This window comes from Carcharhinus amblyrhynchos, unplaced genomic scaffold (genome assembly GCF_965287045.1).
Source record: "Carcharhinus amblyrhynchos unplaced genomic scaffold, sCarAmb.v2.hapA scaffold_50, whole genome shotgun sequence".
NCBI classification, from domain to species: domain Eukaryota; kingdom Metazoa; phylum Chordata; class Chondrichthyes; order Carcharhiniformes; family Carcharhinidae; genus Carcharhinus; species Carcharhinus amblyrhynchos.
This window is the reverse complement of record NW_027649791.1, coordinates 2,416,937-2,436,366: the sequence shown is the minus strand read 5'-3', so window position 1 is coordinate 2,436,366 and position 19,430 is coordinate 2,416,937.

The window sequence follows — 19,430 nt, the reverse complement described above, 5'->3', positions numbered from 1 at the left end:
CACAGTCAATGACCCAAGGCAAGAATTGAACCCGTGTTCCTGGCGCTATGAGGCAACAAGGCTAAATTTTTTTAGTTCTGCTATCTACTTTGACGGTCTTCCTTGTTTATTAACTGCTTTATTATTTGCTTATTTATTTATATATTACATTTTAAGTTAATCTTTAGCTAAAAATGGAATTTTAATATAGATGTTAACCATTAGAAATCAGAAATGTACTATAGGCATGGTGGCAGCATTTTTTGCACAATTTGGCCAAAATCAGTGTTACCAGCATCAAAGATTATAGAATTCTAAGTGCAATTTTGGTCAATTTAAGTCCAATTTTGGTGCTGCTTCATGCCGTCGTCTGGATCAGGAAACATTTACAGATTTTTGTTGCTTCTCATTTCTACCCCTCTCACCTTCATGTGATCTATCTTGGATAGTCCCTTCCTTAAGATCACAGTCTCCATTTCTGGCGATAGACTGACAACCAGTATTCATTATAAACAAGCTAATTCTCACAGCTACGTCACTTATAACTCACATCCAGCTTCCTGTAGGGACTCCATCCCATTCTCCCAGTGTTTTCACTGTCATTGTATCTGTTCCAATGATGCTACCTTCCAAAATAGCACTCCTGACTCATCATCATCATCATCATCATCATCATCATCATCATCATCATCCCTGAACTGAGGACACCACCCCCTGCCCCGCCCCATTCGGGTTAGATGTGGTTGCATACCTGTCGACCAATCTCCTGAATCCTGGCCCTCAGCCCTGCCCCTCCCTCCTAGGGTTTCCCATTGTTCTCACTTTTCACCCCATCAATTTCTGCATTCGAAGATTCATTTTCTGCCAACTCCAGCATGATGCCACCACGGAATGCATCTTCCCCTCACCCTCCCCCATCGGCATTTTGCAGGGACTACTCCTTCCATGACAAGAATTGAAGCGAAATGGGTCACATTGCAAACTATACCAGCTTCTCTTGGGAATGTTCAGGAGAATCTGGGTGCTTTCAAGAAGAACAATTTGCCTTCTAAAAAAAGAGTTTACAACATGGAAGAAAATGATTACAACTGTGAAGAGAATGTCAAGCAATATGCAGAAAAGCTCCAAATGAGGGTGAATCATAGATTGTTGGTAATTCAAAGTTAAGTAGATAACTATTAGGATGGAGGTTGGTACTGGAGCTGTTATATTTTTAATTCCTGAGACTACATACCAACAAAAACTGAAGCATCTGCTTTTAAAACCGGCTGCTGTGATTTTTAATGATATACGCAGAAGAGATCATGCCGTTAAAAGTTTACACATGGTCAAACAAGTGGCACAATGGTTAGCACTGAGGCCTCACAGCACCAGGGATCCAGGTTCAATTCCAGCCTCAGGTCACTGTGTGTGTGTGGGGTTTGCACATTCTCCTTGTGTCTGAATGGGTTTCCTACATTCCAAAGATTGTGTGGGTTAGGTTGGTTGGCTGTGCTAAATTGATATTTTACTATTTTGATTCTAGGGGCTAGGCGCACTTGATACTACCTTCCAAAACATCTTGGGGATAGTGATCATAACTCTATCTCCTTTATGCTAGCATTGGAAAGAGATAGGATCAGGCAAATGTTTATCTGGAGTAAGGGGAAGTATGAAGCCATCAGGAAGGAAATTAGACGAGTAAATTGGAAGGAGGTGTTCTCGGTTGGGGTGGGGTGGGTGGGTGGGGGGTGGTTGGGGGGGTGGGGGTGGGTGGTTGGTGGGGTGGTGGGGGGTGGTTGGTGGGGGGTTGGGGGGGTGGGGGGGGGGGTTGGGGGGGGTGGTGGTTGGTGGGGGGGGGGTGGTTTGGGGGGGGGGGGGGGGGTGGTTTGGGGGGGGGGGGGGGGTGGTTTGGGGGGGGGACCGAAGTGGTTTGGGGGGGGGACCGAAGTAAGGTGGCAGATTTTCAAGGAATTTTGGCTAGAGTTCTGCACGGCAATGTTCCGATGAGACGGAGGGTTTGATAGGTTACGGGAACTGTGGTGCACGCAAGTTGTAATGAACCTAGTCAAAAAGAAAAGTAAATCGTACAAAAGGTTCAGAGAGCTAGGAGATGTTACGGAGCTACAGGAGTATACGGCTTGTAGGAAGGAACTTGAGAAGGAAATTAGGAGAGCCAGAAGGGGTCATGAGAAGGCCTTGGCAGGTAAGATTAAGGAGAATCCTAAGGCATTCTACAAATATGTGAAGAGTAAAAGGATGAGATGCGAAGGAATAGGACCTATAAAATGTGAAGGTGGGAAAGTTTGTACAGAACCGGTAGAAATAGCAGAGGTGCTTAATGAATACTTTACCTTGGTCTTCACGGTGGAAAAAGATCTGGTGGTTGTACTGCAGGCTTGCGGCAGACTGAACAGATTGAGTATGTGGACATTAAGAAAGAGGATGTGTTGGAAGTTTTGAATAGCATCAAGATAAATAAGTCGCTGGGACTGGATGGGATGTACCCCAGGTTACTGTGGGAGGCCAGGGAAGAAATTGCAGAACCTCTGGTGATGATCTTTGCGTCGTCGATGGAGAAGAGAGAGGTTTTGGAGAATTGCGAATGTGGTTCCAATATTCAAGAAAGGGAATAGGGATAGCCCAGGAAATTACCGACCGGTGAGTCTAACCTCAGTGGTTGGTAAGCTGATGGAGAAGATCCTGAGGGACAGGATTTATGAACATTTAGAGACGTTTAGTATGCTCAGAAGTAGTCAGCATAGCTTTGTCAAAGGCAGATTGTGCCTTACGAGCCTGGTTGAGTTCTTTGAAAATGTGACTAAATACATTGAAGGAAGAGTGGTAGATGTGGTTTATATGGACTTCAACAAGGCATTCGATAAGGTCCCCCATGCAAGACTTCCTGAGAAAGTGAGAGGATATGGGATCCAAGGGGCTGTTGCCTTGTGGATCCAGAACAGGCTTGCCCGCAGAAGGCAGTGAGTGGTTGTAGATGGGTCTTTTTCTGCATGGAAGTCGGTCACCAGTGGAGTGCCCCAGGGATCTGTTCTAGGACCCTTGCTGTTTATAATTTTCATAAATGACCTGGATGAGGAAGTGGAGGGATGGGTTGTTAAGTTTGCTGACGACACGAAGGCTGGTGGTGTTGTGGATAGTCTGGAGGGATGTCAGAAGTTGCAGCGAGACATAGATAGGATGCAAGGCTGGGCGGAGAAGTGGCAGATGGACTTCAACCCGGATAAATGTGTAGTGGTCCATTTTGGCAGGTCAAATGGGATGAAGGAGTACAATATCAAAGGTAAGACTCTTAGCAGTGTAGAGGATCAGAAGGACCTTGGGGTCCAGGTCCATAGGACTCTTAAATCACAGAGGAGACACTAGGGGTAAGTTTTTCACTCAGAGGGTGGTGGGTGAGGAATCGGCTGCCGTCGGTGGTGGTGGAGGCAAATTCGATAGGGTCTTTTAAGAGAGTTCTGGATGAATACATGGGACTTAATAGGATTGAGGGTTATAGGTAAGCCTAGTAGGTAGGGATATCATCGGTGCAACTTGTGGGCCGAAGGGCCTGCTTGTGCTGTAGTTTTTCTATGTTCTATGTTCTAAAATAGTTTATGGGGTGTTTCAGATCTGACTTTTAGACCTGTTCTTGGGTGTCCCCATATGCGCACACAGAGAGGGTACTCCTGGAACTCACTGCTGGCAGATGCAGATATGATAGTAACCTTTTAAGGGGCGTCTTTACAGCTACGTGAATGGGATGGGAATAGAAGCATATAGTCCCCAGAAGGCTAAGGGATTACAAATCGCATGCACAGCCTGGTCGCTACAGGCTTGGTGGGATGAAAGGCCTGTTCCTGTGATGTAATTTCCTTGGTGCTTTGTTCTGTGTTCGAAGGAGCTATATGAATCGTGTTTGGCATCCTGGATTCCTCTCCCTCCTTTGCACTTAACCTTGTAACCTGTGTTGCAAGGACAAATCTGGATGTCTTAGGGCCTTCTGGACTACAGGCTCCAGCTACAGCTCAGATGCGTGCACGAAGGATATGGGTGAAGGGACTCTGAAGGTCAGTTGCCTCCTCACAATTCACCGTTCCAGATACTGACATGTCGGTGGGCCTAGTTAGTGGTGAGCACAATACATCTGATAATGTGCATCAGGTGGAGGAGGGAACATCCGAGGCCTCTGGCATAAGGGGGCCTGTTGGAGGTGAGGACTCAGCTGGCCCCAGGCTACATGCTGGGCCTCTGAGACCACGTCTCCTTCACCTGCTGGAGATGCAGCAACAGGGCCAGGGAATGTAGAAGGGGCTGACTGTGAGGTTGTTGGGAGGAGTCTCAAAGCTTTCAGATGGAGCAGCTATTGCTTGCCTTGCATGCTTCCCAGGCAAACACTGCAGTGGAAATCCTGGGGCAGGGGATCCTCACTATGAATGGCAGGCTCCAAGCGATGGTCAAGTCACAGAGGGCTGTGTCTGAGGGACTGAACAGGATTCTCAAGATTCTGCATCCCATAGCTCAGAGACTCAAGAAATTGCAGGAGACCTAGCGGGACAGTGCTGGGACACAGCGGGCTATGGCAGCAGCTCTTGAGAATGTGCCCCAGTTGCAGAGGGTCATGGCTGATGGTTTGCAGAGCATAGCCCAGTCTCAGAGGGCACTTGCTGCGGCCATTGAGAGGTCACCCCTGACTCAAGTAGCCATTGCAGAGGGCTTGACCACCATAGGTAGGACGCAGATGGTCCCCCAGGACTGGCAGTGCCAGGTGATGTTGGAGCTTCTGGAGCTCACTGCAGAAGCACCAGTGTCCCATGGAGTGACCCAGGGGCCCACAGAATCCCCAAGGGAAGAAGAAGGGCTCGAGCCCATGCCAGGGCCTTCCAGCCAGGAGTCTGTCACTGTGGCTACACCTTCTGACCCCCCCCCCCGCCTTTCCTGACACCAGGGCATCTGAGGGGCAGCGGGATGAAGAGGGTGTGATTGAATCATCCCAGACATTATGACTATCTTCCATTGATGATCACCAGAGAGATGCTTCATTTTGATATCGGTTGAAGAGGCCCCTCAGTGCTGTGTCACTGAGAAAAGGAAACCGTTGGTTCCCTAGAAGCCACAAGTAATTCCTTCCCTTCCCCCATCCTACCCGCACCAAGGCCCTGTATGAAAGTTTCAGATCCCTTACCCACTACTCAGCCAGGTGCCAGCATGCATGCGGAGCTCAGGTAGGAGTCAGTCTAGTTAGTACCAGGGCATCATCGTAATGTGCTTAGTGAGTCGTCATCACCCTCCTGCCTGCCAAAAAACTCACTAACACAGAGTACCCAGGCCCACCACTTGGTGTGACAATTTTGCGGAGATAGAAGGAATTTTGGGGGGGTTGGGGGCAGTAGCAGGGAATGGAACCCACATACACAAGCCCCTAGCGACTGAACTGCCCAGTGATCAGGCCTTCCCTGCCGCTCTCGCATACCTCATTTGGGCTGCCAGCCTCCAGTGGCTAGGTGATGTTCCTTGGTATGCTCTCCCTCTTTTTCTCCCTCCTCCTCCTGCTGGTCATCCTTCCCAGCAATGCCCAGCTTGTCAGCCTCCATGTCCTCTTCCTCCTCTTTCAATATGTCACCTCACTGTAGAGCCAGATTGTGCAAAGCACAACACACAACCACTATGCGGGAAGAGATCACCGGGTTGTATTGGAGGGCCCCTCCAGATTGGTCCAGGCACTGGAATTACATTTGAAGGAGCCCAGTGCACCTCTCCAGTATAATGTGGCTGGCCACGTTGTCCTCATTATACAGGGTGTCTGTCTCAGTCATAGGCCTCTGCACTGGCGATATCAGCCATGTCTGAAGCAGGTAACCCTATCACCTACCTGCAGCCTGGGCTATTCCTGAAATGCCTCTGGGATGCCCGAGCTCCTGACAGTGAGGCTGTCGTGCACACTCTGTGGGTGTCTTGTGCAGACATGTTCGTATTGTGGTCACACACTAGATGAACATTCAGCCAGTGGAACCCCTTTCTGTTGATGAATCTTTGTGGATTCCGTAGGGGGGGCCTTGAGGGCAATGTGTGTGCAGTCGATGGCCCCCTGTACGTTAGGCATCCCCACAATGGCTATGAACCCCGCAGCCTGGACTTCCTGATGTGCCTGGTCCAGGTTAAATTTGATGTACTGCCCAGCCCAGGCATACAGGCCTTCTGTGACCTGCTTGACACAAGTGTGTATGGCTGACTGGGAGTGTGGAAGGAACCAGTTGCATAAAAGTTCAACTTGACAGCCAAAGAGAGTGGGTGGCACCCCCACCCTCCCCCCAGCCCTGCCTCTAGGTGCAGGGTCCTGCTACAGAGTGCAGCACCTGTGCAACATCTCCTTTCGGAGGCACAGCCAGCATTGACTCACTGTTAAAATGGCTGCTCCCTCCTTCCTGTGCCACCATCCTCCCCACCCCATCCCCCAGGTGAATGGCAGCCACCTCCTGCCTCTGGTTGTCATCTCCCTCCACTCCTATAAGTGGTTACGGCTGGGCCTGCTGTGCCCGCTATTCTTTCTCTAGTTTCTACTCCTCAGCTCCAGCAACAACCAGAAGAACCGCAAGATTGATTTGGTTGCGTTGCAAAAGCCATCTTGTCACTCTGAAGGGGACAGGGGAGATGGAGAGGAACACATGTAGAGGTTAAGGAATGCTGCTTGCCCCTAGCATATCAACAGTCATTGTCCATAACCCTCAAATTTCTCAGCCACATGCTCCCCACAATCACAGTTCCTTAAAAAAGCTGAGAGGCTGCAGCAGTGCAATTTGCAAGGGATTTGTGTGCATCCGTAAGCTGGAAGTGAGCTGAGTGCACTAGGACCCAGCAGCACCGCAAGACTCAATGTCAGTTCTGAGACCTGAGTCTATGCTGCAAATTGGACAATGGAGACCCTGCTGACCAACAACACCTCCCCCACAACCCTCCTGACCAACAACACCTCCCCCCAACCCCCCACCCACTCGCAGAGCCGCCATCGACCTAAGTAAGAGAATAGCTGCAATGAAAGGACACCCGTAAGCAGCAGAGAGCCGTCGGTGGAGTATGTCTGTTTCAGACATTCAAGTGCATTTAAATGGCTGTTGCACCGTTTCAGTCGTGGTCCCAATCGTGTCCATTTTAGAGCCTTGGTAAAGGGGGAACTGGCATGGAGGCAAATCATGCTACTCCACCTCATGTTCAACTTTACCTAGTTTCCGTGCCTGAAAACGGTGCAACTTAAAATCGGGCCTCGATAGCAGGGGGATTAGCAGGATAAATCCATGTGGTAACAGAGATGGGGCCTGGTGGGATTGCTGTTGGTAGAAGTTCAATGAGCTGAATGACCTCCTTCTGCACTGTCAGGGTTCTATAAACAGCGGAGTTGCCCCTCCCTGTGTTGTAAATTTCCAGCTCTTATTTGGGAGATTGTGGTTGGAGAAAATGAAGCTTAATTGGAGTGCTGTAAACAAATTGCTCGATGTCAAAACAGACCTTCAACACCTTCTGGATAAATATGAGCGTGTATTGGAGGAGACACTTAGCTAAATAAAGGGGGTTTAAGTGAAACTCGAGAAAAAACCTAATAGTCAACCAAAAAGTCTCAAAGCAAGAGTGGTGCCATATGCAATTCATCTTAAGGTCGAAGAAGAATTAATACAATTCGTTAATTCTGGTGTGTTTGAGCTGATTACATTGAGTGACTGCCTTACCTCCCACTGTACTTGTCATGAAACCAAACTTCAGTTAGTATTTGCAGTGACTTTAAAACAACCATAAATCCAGTGTTATATCCTGATCGCTATTCACTTCCATTAATTGAAAATTTGTTCGCTGGGCTATCGGGTGCGCAGAAATTCAGCAAAGTTGATTTTTCGCAAGCATACTTACAGATGAATGTAACCAATGTTATGTCACAAAAGATGCTTTTTGGACTAACATCCACAGTAGCCCTACTTCAAAGATTGATGGATCAGATTTTATGTGGTCTATCTGGTATACAATGTTACCTGCATGATATTCTAATTACAGAGTCTAGAGAATAGGAGAATTTGAATAATTTAGAAGTGTTATCGGACAATAAATTTTATGAAATTGGGCACACAATATGGAAGCAGACTAAAGTTACACTCAGAGCCTCTCCACTAAAAATCACAAAGTAACAGACACCGATCAGTAGGCAAGAGCATGCTTTTAGAATGCAAATGAGGGCTAATACATAAGGGAAGCTGGACAGGATGGCACCGACAGGAACTAAATCTCCACCCCATCAAAATCAGCACCTTTAAAGCAGTCAAACAACCCATGGAGACACCTAAAATTAGCATCGTTAAGGAAACATTCCTGGCCCCTCAAAACCTCTTTTGAGATCAATGACACACCTATGGTTCAAACCCCAGAGATTCTAGACTATTAATAACCAATCAGACAAAACAATTAACACATACCTAAAACAATTTCATCAACACTTGAAAACATCGAGACAAGATGGCTAAGGTCAAATACTGTAAATAAAGTATTAGCATTTGAACCGCATACTGCACCGAAGTTCAGGTATAACTATAGCCTGCTGTGAGGGACTGACAGAGCACTTTCGGGACAGTCCAATTGTACGTCCTGACTGTGCTTCTCCGTCGACATAAAGAAAATAAAACTGTGCTGTTATTGAACTTCACCCTGAGTCCGTAGTGGTCGTTTCGCCACCAACAGAAGCAACATTGCAATGAATATAAGCACATGGTCTGCATATTCGGAGAGAAATGTGTGACTTTTTCCAGATGTCAGCCCAGTAGTTGGGACATGTTATTGATAGTAAAGGCCTACATAAAGCATCTAAAAAGATGGAAGCTGTTTTTAGAAGTACCACATCTGACGAATGTAATGCAATTGAAGTCCTTTCTAGGTTTAATAAATTATTATGGCAAATTTGTTCCTAACTTAGCTACATTATTGAAGCCATTGCATAATTTACCACGTGTGAAACAGTCATGAGACTGGACAAGAGAATGTGAGAAAACACAGAGGATGTCGAAGATGCCTTCAAGAAATTTGAAGTATTCGTTCATTTTAACTTGAAGCTACCATTATTGTTTGCTTGCTACACCTTATGAAATAGGGGCAGTTATTTCATATGTCACGTCTTTGGCAGAGAAACAACCAATAGCTATTGCTCTGCATACTGTGACTAGTGCTGAAGCTAAATATACTCAGCTAGAAAGAGAAGCATTGAGTGTAATTTTTGTACGTGAAGCTTTTGTCATTTTTACATGATCATCATTTCACATTATTGACTGATCATTGAGCCTTCACTGTTATTTTGGGTCATATAAAGGCATACTCTTGTTAGCTGCTAACCAATTGCAAACATGGCCATTGATCAGGAATAGTCAGCATAGTTTTGTCAAGGGCAGGTCGTGCCTTACAAGCCTAGTTGAGTTCTTCGATAATGTGACTGAACACATTGACGAAGGAAGTGCCGTGGATGTAGCGTACATGGACTTCAGCAAGGCGTTTGATAAGGTCCCCCATGCAAGACTTCTTGAGAAGGTGAGAGGGCATGGGATCCAAGGGCCTTTGGCCTTGTGGATCCAGAATTGGCTTGCCTGCAGAAGGCAGAGAGTGGTTGTGGATGGGTCTTTTTCTGAATGGAGGTCAGTCACCAGCGGAGTGCCTCAAGGATCTGTTCTGGGACCCTTGTTGTTTGTCATTTTCATAAATGACCTGGATGAGGAAGTGGAGGGATGGGTAAGTAAGTTCGCTGATGACACTAAGGTTGGTGGTGTTGTGGATGGTCTGGAAGGATGGCAAAAGTTGCAGCAGGACATAGATAGGATGCAGGACTGGGCGGAGAAGTGGCAGATGGACTTCAACGCGGATAAATGTGTAGTCGTCCATTTTGGCAGAACCAACGGGATGAACGAGTACACTATCAAGGGCAGAAGTCTGAGTAGTGTTGAAGAGCAGAAGGATCTAGGGGTCCGGGTCCACAGGACTCTTAAATCGGCCTCGCAGGTGGAGGAGGTGGTCAAGAAGGCGTATGGTGTACTGGCCTTCATTAATCGAGGGTTTGAGTTTAGGAGTCGGGAGGTAATGCTGCAACTTTATAAGACCCTTGTCAGGCCTCATTTAGAGTATTGTGCGCAGTTCTGGTCGCCTCACTATAGGAAAGACGTAGAAGCTATTGAAAGGGTACAGAGGAGATTTACAAGGATGTTGCCTGGACTGGGAGGCATGCCTTATGAAGTTAGGTTGAGGGAGCTGGGACTCTTTTCCCTGGAGAGACGAAGGTTGAGAGGCGACCTGATAGAAGTTTACAAAATGTTGAGAGGAATAGATAGGGTGGATTCTCAGAGGCTATTTCCCTGGGTTGAAATGGTTGCTACGAGAGGACACAGATTTAAGGTGCGGGGAGGAAAGTACAGAAGTGATGTTAAGGGTAAGTTTTTCACTCAGAGGGTGGTGAGTGAATGGAATCGGCTGCCGTCAGTGGTGGTGGAGACGAACTCACTGGGGTCTTTTAAAAGACTTCTGGATGAGTATATGGGGTTTAATGAGATTGAGGGTTATAGATAGGTCTGTAGGTTGGTAGGTGTTGATGTGATCGGCGCAACTCGTGGGCCGAAGGGCCTGTTTGTGCTGTAGTGTTCTATGTTCTATGTTCTATGTTCTCAAAACAGAAAATGCTGGAAAATCTCAGCAGGTCTGGCAGCATCTGTAAAGAGAAAAGACCTCACGTTTCAAGTCCTGTTATTGAAAGGAACTCATCGTTCATATCCTGATTTGAAACCATATGTTTCAAGAAAGTGTGAGTTCGCTGTGCAAGATAGATAAAAGCAAAATACTGTGGATGCTGGACTCGGAAACAAAAACAAAAAATGCTGGAAAATATCAGCAGATCTGGTACCAATTGTGGGGGGAGAATAGAGCCAATGTTTCAAGCCTGGATGACCCTTCATCAGAGCTGGCTGAGAGCTGGTTCTGGCCTCAGACAGAACATATAACAGCACGGACTCAGTAATCTGTAAACTGTCTGTGCTGCTATATGCTCTGTCTGAGGCCAGAACTCTCCATTCGCCTGACGAAGGGGCAAACCCCGAAAGCTTGTGAGTTTACTATCAAATAAACTGGTTGGTCTTAAACCTGGTGTTGTCAGACTTCTTACTGGGTTTACCCAAGTCCAACGCCAGCATCTCTACATCATGAAATCCAATGACCACGATTGCATGTAGATTTTGATGATCCATTTGAGGGTTACATGTTTTTAGTCATAACTGATGCACACTCCAAGTGGTCAGAAGTTTTTATTATGTAATATGCTACAACTGAATAAACCATTAAAAAAATGACATTTTTGAAAGATTTGTTAAACTGGAACAGACTGTAATGACAATGGTTTACAGTTTACTTCAAAGGAGTTTGAGGATTATCTTAATTCAGCGTATAAAATCCTCACCTTATCACTCATCAACCAATAGATTTACTAAATGTTTTGTACAATCCTTGAAACACTTTTTAGAAGTTTTAAGAGAGTAAAATTCATTATCACATTGTGAGATGGATTTTTGGTATCTTATGCAATTAGCCAAGTTCATCTGCATTACTACACTTAAAGAGAAAGTTGAGAACTGTGTTTGATTGGTTATTACCTCCAGAAACTTCAGAGATAATAAACAACAACAATCTCAGGTTACTAGATGAGAAGTGAAAGCAAAACAACACACACTTCAATAAGGAGATCAAGTGTTAGAGCATAATTAAGCCTCGAGTGAGAAATGGCTACCAGCCATAATTTTAGCAGAAACCGGTCCAATTTCTTGCATGGTTCAAACCGAAGATGAACTAGTTTGGTGATGCCATGCTGACTAATTGTCATTTGAAAATGATTTCTCTGAACCATATCCTGAAGTACCAACTTCTTTAGTCCCTAATGTTGTGAACATTATTAGTTGACTAGTTGAAGATTTAGTTGAAGCTGACTTGCCTGATGATTATGTCTCTGCAACTGAGAATGATGCAAAATTAGTTCCAAGTGACAAAATGTCTACTGGAGTTCCAAATCGTACTTTTATGGTCAAGAACAGCCATGTCCTGGCCCTCGGCACCTTCCCCCGTGACTGGATCCTGAACTTCCTAACTCACAGACCACAATCAGTAAGGATAGGCAACAACACAAACATCCTCAACACTGGTTCCCCACGAGGCTGTGTTCTCAGCCCCTACTGTATTCCTTCTACACCAATGACTGTATGGCCAAATAACCCCTTCAATTCGATTTTCAAGTTTGCTGACAATGCTACTATAGTGGGTCGTATCTCAAACAATAATGAGACAGAGTACAGGAATGAGATAGAGAATCTGGTGAACTGATGCAGCAACAATAATCTCTCCCTCAATGTCAACAAAACAAAGGAGATTGTCATCGACTTCAGGAAGTGTAAAGGAGAACATGCCCCTGTCTGCATCAATGGGGACAAAGTCGAAAGGGTTGAGAGCTTCAAATTCTTAGGTGTCCAGTTCACCAAAAAATCTGTCCTGGTCCTCCCATGCTGACGCCATAGTTGAGAAAGCCCACCAACGCCTCTACTTTCTCAGAATACTAAGAAAATTTGGCATGTCTATGATCGGTATGTTTTGTCTGTATAGCGCACAAGAAACAATACTTTTCACAGTATGTTAATACATGTGACAATAATAAATCAAATCAAAAATTCCAGAAGGTCATATACAACCAAAGAGGAACAGATGTCCCCCGATCAACTTTCTTATTGACTGTGTGTAATGATGAATGGTGCACAGAACTGTGTCTAGAGTATTATTGGTCCTATGTATAATGTAATTTTTTGTCATGGCCAAAGAAATAAAGGGAAAGGGATGTTATATATTTAGGTGGTGGCATGATTGCTTTAAGAACCAGTCACATGATTTGATGATGTAATTAGTGCATCACACATGCTGCTATTTAGTTTCAGTTTCTGTTCTATGTAGAGAACAACTTTCAATAATAAACCTGTCGTGGGTTAATTTGAATCTACATATACCACTTTTTTTTGTTTAAAACCCACAACCCCTAACATCATTAGGACATTACACCTCTGATTTAAGTTTCAACCCTTCCCAACCTCGCTAACAAGTACTCCCCCAAGGACATCAGTTCCTGACCTGCCCAGGTGTAACCCACCCAGTCTGTGCTTGTCCCACATCCACCAGAACTGGTCCCAATGTTCCAGGAATCTGAAAGCCTCCCCCTTGCACCATCTTTTCAACCATGTATTCATCCGATATATCCTGCTGTTTCTGCTCTGACCAGCACATAGCATGGTAGTAATCCTGAGATGACTAACTTCAAGGTCTTATTTTATAATTTACTTCATATTTTTCCAGATTCTGCTTTCCCTTGTTTTATTTATGAGTGCCATGACCACTGGCTGTTCACTCTCTCCCTCCTGTAGCCACTGCGAGACATCCTTGATCCTAGTGCCAGAAAGGCAACATACTGTACAGGAGTCTCATTTGTGGCCATAAAAACTCCTATCTATTTCCCTTACAACTGAATCACCTATAACTATTAAATTCCCTTACTTTTTACTCCTCCCCTGTGTAGCAAAACCAACTTTGGTGCAACAAAGAAGGCTGTTGCTGGTTACCCCTGAGATCACTTCCCTCAACAGTATCCAAACTGGTATATCAGTTTTGCAGGGAATGGCCACAGGGGATTTTGGCATCGTCTACTCAGTTTTCTTGTTCTGTCTGGTAGTCACCAATTCCCTTCCTGCCTGTGGTATCTTAGTCTACATTGTGACCAACTCTCTATACATGCTAATTAAAACTCTATCCATCTCCTCCTTAAATTTATTCAATGTCTCAGCATCCACTGCACTCTGGGATAGTGAGTTCCATAGATTCATGACCCTTTGAGAAGTAGTTTCTCCTCATCTTTACATTAAATCTGCTCCCCTTTACCCTAAAAACTTCCCACAAGAGGAAGCATTCGCTCTATGTCTACTTTTTCATTCACTTTTATCATCTCATGTACCTCAATTAGATTACCCCTAATTCTTCTAAACTCATGAGAGTTTCAGCCTAAACTGTTCAATCTATCTTCTTAAGACAAACCCCTCATCTGTGGAATCAATCAAGTGAATCTTCCCTGAACTGCCTCTAATGCCATTACATAGTCCATGTGGATAGTCCAGAGATGTGCGGGTTAGGTCAATTGGTCATGCTAAATTGCCCTTAGTGTCGCAAGATGTGTAGTTTAGGGGGCTTAGCATGGGGATAGGGGCTGGGTGGGATTGCTGTTGGTGCAGGCTCGATGGGCCAAATGGCCGGTTTCTGCACTGTAAGGATTCTATGATCCTTCCTAAAATAAGGGGACCAAAACTGTACATAGTACTGCACGTGCAGTCTCACCAATGCCTTGTGTAGTTGCATCAATATGTCTTATACTCTATTCCTTTAGCTACAAACGCTAAAATCCCATTTGCTTCCCATACTACTTGCTGTTCCTATATATCAGTTTTCTGCAACTCATACACAAAGGCACCCAGATCCCTCTGCACTGAAGGTTCCCTCCCTTTAGGTAGTAAATTGCTCTTCCATTTTTCTGACCAAAATGGATAACCTCACACTTATCCACGTTAAACTCCATCGGCCACATTTTTGTCCATCTAACCTACCTCTATCCATTTGTAAATTTCTCATTTCCTCTTTGCAATTTACTATCCTACCAATTTTAGTTCCATCTGCAAATTTGCCTTCTATCCCTCTATCCAAGTCATTGATATAAATTGTAAATAGTTAGGGCCTGAAGACTGAAGCCAAAGGCATTTCAATAGTGACATCTGTGGCCAAATGGGCCGTCTAAAATGGTGATGTGTAAAGCATTCTGGGACAATTTGGCAAGAACTAAAACGAAAGGCTGCAGCCTAAAAGACAGAGATAAACAGGCTGTAACCCAGATGGGTGAATAACCGGGATATGGGGTCATCTCCAGGACAAAAGAGACTTTCTGGTCAAACTGGGTTGTTTACCAGACATAAGGGCGCCTTAACCCCTTATTTGGGAGGGACACCTACGTGCCCCCAGCATCTGCAGATATGGCCACTGGGGACACACCCAGAGATTGGTGTGGCAGCACCCGATTGAACTTTATCACTCAGGGTGATCAAGGCCTGATCGATTGATTGGCAATGGCCAAAAGGAGCGCGAAACCCAATGGGGTATAAAGGGTGCTGCACAACTAAGAATCTCTCTCTCTCTCTGACCTCACGGACGAGCTACAACAACGGTGACCATCGCCAGTGACGACCAGCATGAGGAGAGCCACCACACCCGAGAAGGAAGACCAGAGCCAGAGTGCCTAACCAGTCCAAAGGACCAGACTGCGTAGAGGACAACTGAGACCAGCACACAGATATCTGCTTGGGTACTTGTCAGTCACGCAATGTTAAGTCAAGATCTAGTATTGGATTTGAACTCTCATATTTTCTGTAAAGATAACTTTTTGTTTTATTGGGTGAGTGATTATTGATTATCTTAAATAAATATTGATTGAACTAACCAGATATCTACTTGCAGTTATTTGTCCACCATATAAGGGTTAAAACAGACTGTGTGGCAGGCATAATACATCTGGCTAACCAGAAAAAGACCCACTAATCCCGACAAGAGAAAGTTTACTTGATTAAAATCTGGAATGGGCAGGTTATCGTATGAGGAAAAGTTCTACAAGCTAGGCTACATCTGCTAGTGTTTAGAAAAATAAGAGGCGGTTTGATTGAAATATACAACATCCTGAAGGACCTCATAGAACCCTACAGCGCAGAAAGAGGCCCTTTGGCCCATCAAGTCTGCACCGAACACAATCCCAGGCCCTACCCCCATATCCCTACATATTTTACCCACTAATCCCCCTAACCTAAGCATCCTAGTACACTAAGGGGCAATTTTAGCATGGCCAATCAACCTAACCCTCATATTTTTGGACTGTGGGAGGAAACCCATGCAGACATGAGGAGAATGTGCAAACTCCACACAGACAGTGACCCGAGCCAGGAATCGAACCCAGGTCCCTGGAGCTGTGAGGCAACAGTGCTAACCACTGTGCTACCGTGCCGCCCAAACTTAACAGGGTGGATGTAGGGAGATTGTTACCTCTCGTGTGAGCCTCTCGGGGTCACTGTTTAAAAATAAGGGGTTAGAACATAGAACATAGAACACTACAGCACAAACAGGCCCTTCGGCCCACGAGTTGCGCCGATCACATCAACACCTATCTATAACCCCCAATCCCATAAAACCCCATATACTCATCCAGAAGTCTTTTAAAAGACCCCAGCGAGTTCGCCTCCACCACCACTGATGGCAGCCGATTCCACTCACTCACCACCCTCTGAGTGAAAAACTTACCCCTGACATCTCCTCTGTACTTTCCTCCCCGCACCTTAAATCTGTGTCCTCTCGTAGCGACCATTTCAACCCGGGGAAATAGCCTCTGAGAATCCACCCTATCCATTCCTCTCAACATTTTATAAACCTCTATCAGGTCGCCTCTCAACCTTCGTCTCTCCAGGGAAAAGAGATCCAGCTCCCTCAACCTAACTTCATAAGGCATGCCTCCCAGTCCAGGCAACATCCTTGTAAATCTCCTCTGTACCCTTTCAATAGCTTCTACATCTTTCCTATAGTGAGGCGACCAGAACTGCGCACAGTACTCCAAATGAGGCCTGACAAGGGTCTTATAAAGTTGCAGCATTACCTCCCGACTCCTAAACTCAATCCCTCGATTAATGAAGGCCAGTACACCATACGCCTTCTTGACCACCTCTTCCACCTGCGAGGCCGATTTAAGAGTCCTGTGGACCCGGACCCCAAGGTCCTTCTGCTCTTCAACACTACTAAGACTCCTGCCCTTGATAGTGTACTCGTTCATCCCGTTGGTTCTGCCAAAATGGACGACTACGCATTTATCCGCGTTGAAGTCCATCTGCCACTTCTCCGCCCAGTCCTGCATCCTATTTATGTCCTGCTGCAACTTTTGACATCCTTCCAGACCATCCACAACACCACCGACCTTCGTGTCATCAGCGAACTTACTTACCCATCCCTCCACTTCCTCATCCAGGTCATTTATGAAAATGACAAACAGCAAGGGTCCTAGAACAGATCCGTGGGGCACTCCACTGGTGACTGACCTCCATTCAGAAAAAGACCCATCCACAACCACTCTCTGCCTTCTGCAGGCAAGCCAATTCTGGATCCACAAGGCCAAAGCCCCTTGGATCCCATGCCCTCTCACCTTCTCAAGAAGTGTTGCCCATTTAAAACCTAGATAAGGCAATTTTCTTTCTCTGTTGTTCGTAAGTCTCTGGATCATATTTCCTGAAAAGCTGGTGGAAGCAAAATCTTTGATGTTTTTTAAGACAGAGTTGGATATAGATTCTTGGTAAGCACGGCGGTTATAGAAACATAGAAAATAAGTGCAGGAGTAGGCCACCTGGCCCTTCAAGCCTGCATGGTTGATCATGCACGTTTAGTATCCTACTCCTGTTTTCTGCTTTTTTTTTATATTTTGTGTTAGTTTTCTTTCATTATTTACCTTTGCTCTTTTTACTACTTTGTTGATATTTAAAAGTTTCTCAATCTTCCAGCCTGCAACTGGCCTTTGCAATATGGTGTTGCATATGTTATATGGCAAAGAGGAACTGGAACGCACTGAACTACTTTTGAAGTTGCCTGCAGCTCCTTGTGGTCTAACGCTCCACCCATATGAAGTGGCTCTGAAGTATTTGCATTTCATTACAGGTCATATAAAGTGATAGAATTAAATGTTTTCATGTCGCAAAAAAAACCTTTTTCTCTCTGACCACTCTCGCCCTTCCATCTGTGTCCGAAAACCTCTTTGTATGCGATAAGCATATTTTCAGCAATTAGCTGCACAAAGTCACTACTCTAACAAGTGAAGGAAAATTTTTTAAAGCATTTTATTTAAATGTCCTAAATTACAGACCAGGTTTGCTGCAGATTTTGCATTCATCAATGTTCAAATAAGTTTAGTGAACACATGGAGATGTAAGATACTTTTTAAAATTGATATGGTCTGCAGTTTGTACCAGCATTGCTGACTGTATCCAATCAGGATCTGTACCCCAAGCCGTAAGAGCCATTTTTACATGGGGCCCAATAATACTGTTACAGACAGTGAAATCAAGTGGGGTTTAAAACCAGTATTGCTCTACATAATATCAATTTGCTGACAGACGGGTTCGGTTAAAGTTGTTCCCACATGTAATTTTTGCCAAAGCAGATCTCAGTTCAGCTCCTAGTCCCAGCTATCCAGTGTTAGAAAGTGTTAAATTGGCAGAGAAACAAAAAAAGTGACAGTTGCCCAACTTTAGGTGGATTTGTAGGTGATACATTTCTGACAGTGGATTGCTACATTTCAGCATTGACATTTCCTCTCTGCAATGAGCACAGTGATGTTTTCCTCCCTCTTTTCTTAGGTAATTCCACACATTTCAATATTGCTGAAATTGTGTTGGAGCAGCCCAGAATGATTCTAGCTTCTGCTTTATTTCCCCGCACAACTACCACCACAATGGCTCGATTGGCAACGGTTACTGGTCGATGATATCCTAGGAATGAGTTAAATCTGGTATTGCACTGGAAAGATGGTGCACTCCATATGCTGGGCCTCAGTGAACCTGACTTTAACTGCACAAGCCGATGAATTTTGAATTAAAATCTCATTCAATGTTGCTAAAAAGTTTAAAACGGTCCTTTAAATAATCAGTTTTGCATGATGGTCTTTTGACAGGTTTTTATTAAACAGTAAGTGTGGTCATTGCTCACACATATACTTGAAGATTTGCAGACCTTGTCTCTCAACCCACTCCAACAAGATCAATTTCATTTTTTGAATTGTTACGTTCCACACTGTACAAGATGATTTAATTTTGAAATCACCTTGAATAATAAAAAATGGACTTTTTCATCTCGTTACCCACTCACTGCTATGAAAGTAATGTCATTGGCACTGCTGGCCGTGAGGTGGGAAATCTCTCGACTTGCACCCCCAAGATGAAAACTCAGCTTGTGATGTAGAATCATAGAATCCCTACATTGCAGTTGGAAGCCATTTGGCCCATCGAGTCTGCACCAACTTCCTGACAGAACATCTTACCCAGACTCATCCCCTGTCTATTCCTGTAAACCACATTCATCTGCTAATCCCCCTACCCTACACATCTTTGGACACTAAGGGGTGATTCTTCACATTTTTGGACACCCAGGGGTGATTTAACATGGCTAATCCCCTTAACCTGCACATATTTGGATACTAGGGGTGATTTAATGTGGCTAATCCCCTAACCTACACATCTTTGGACAATAAGGGGTGATTTAATATGGCTAATCCCCTAACCTACACATCTTTGGACAATAAGGGTTGATTTAATACGGCTAATCCC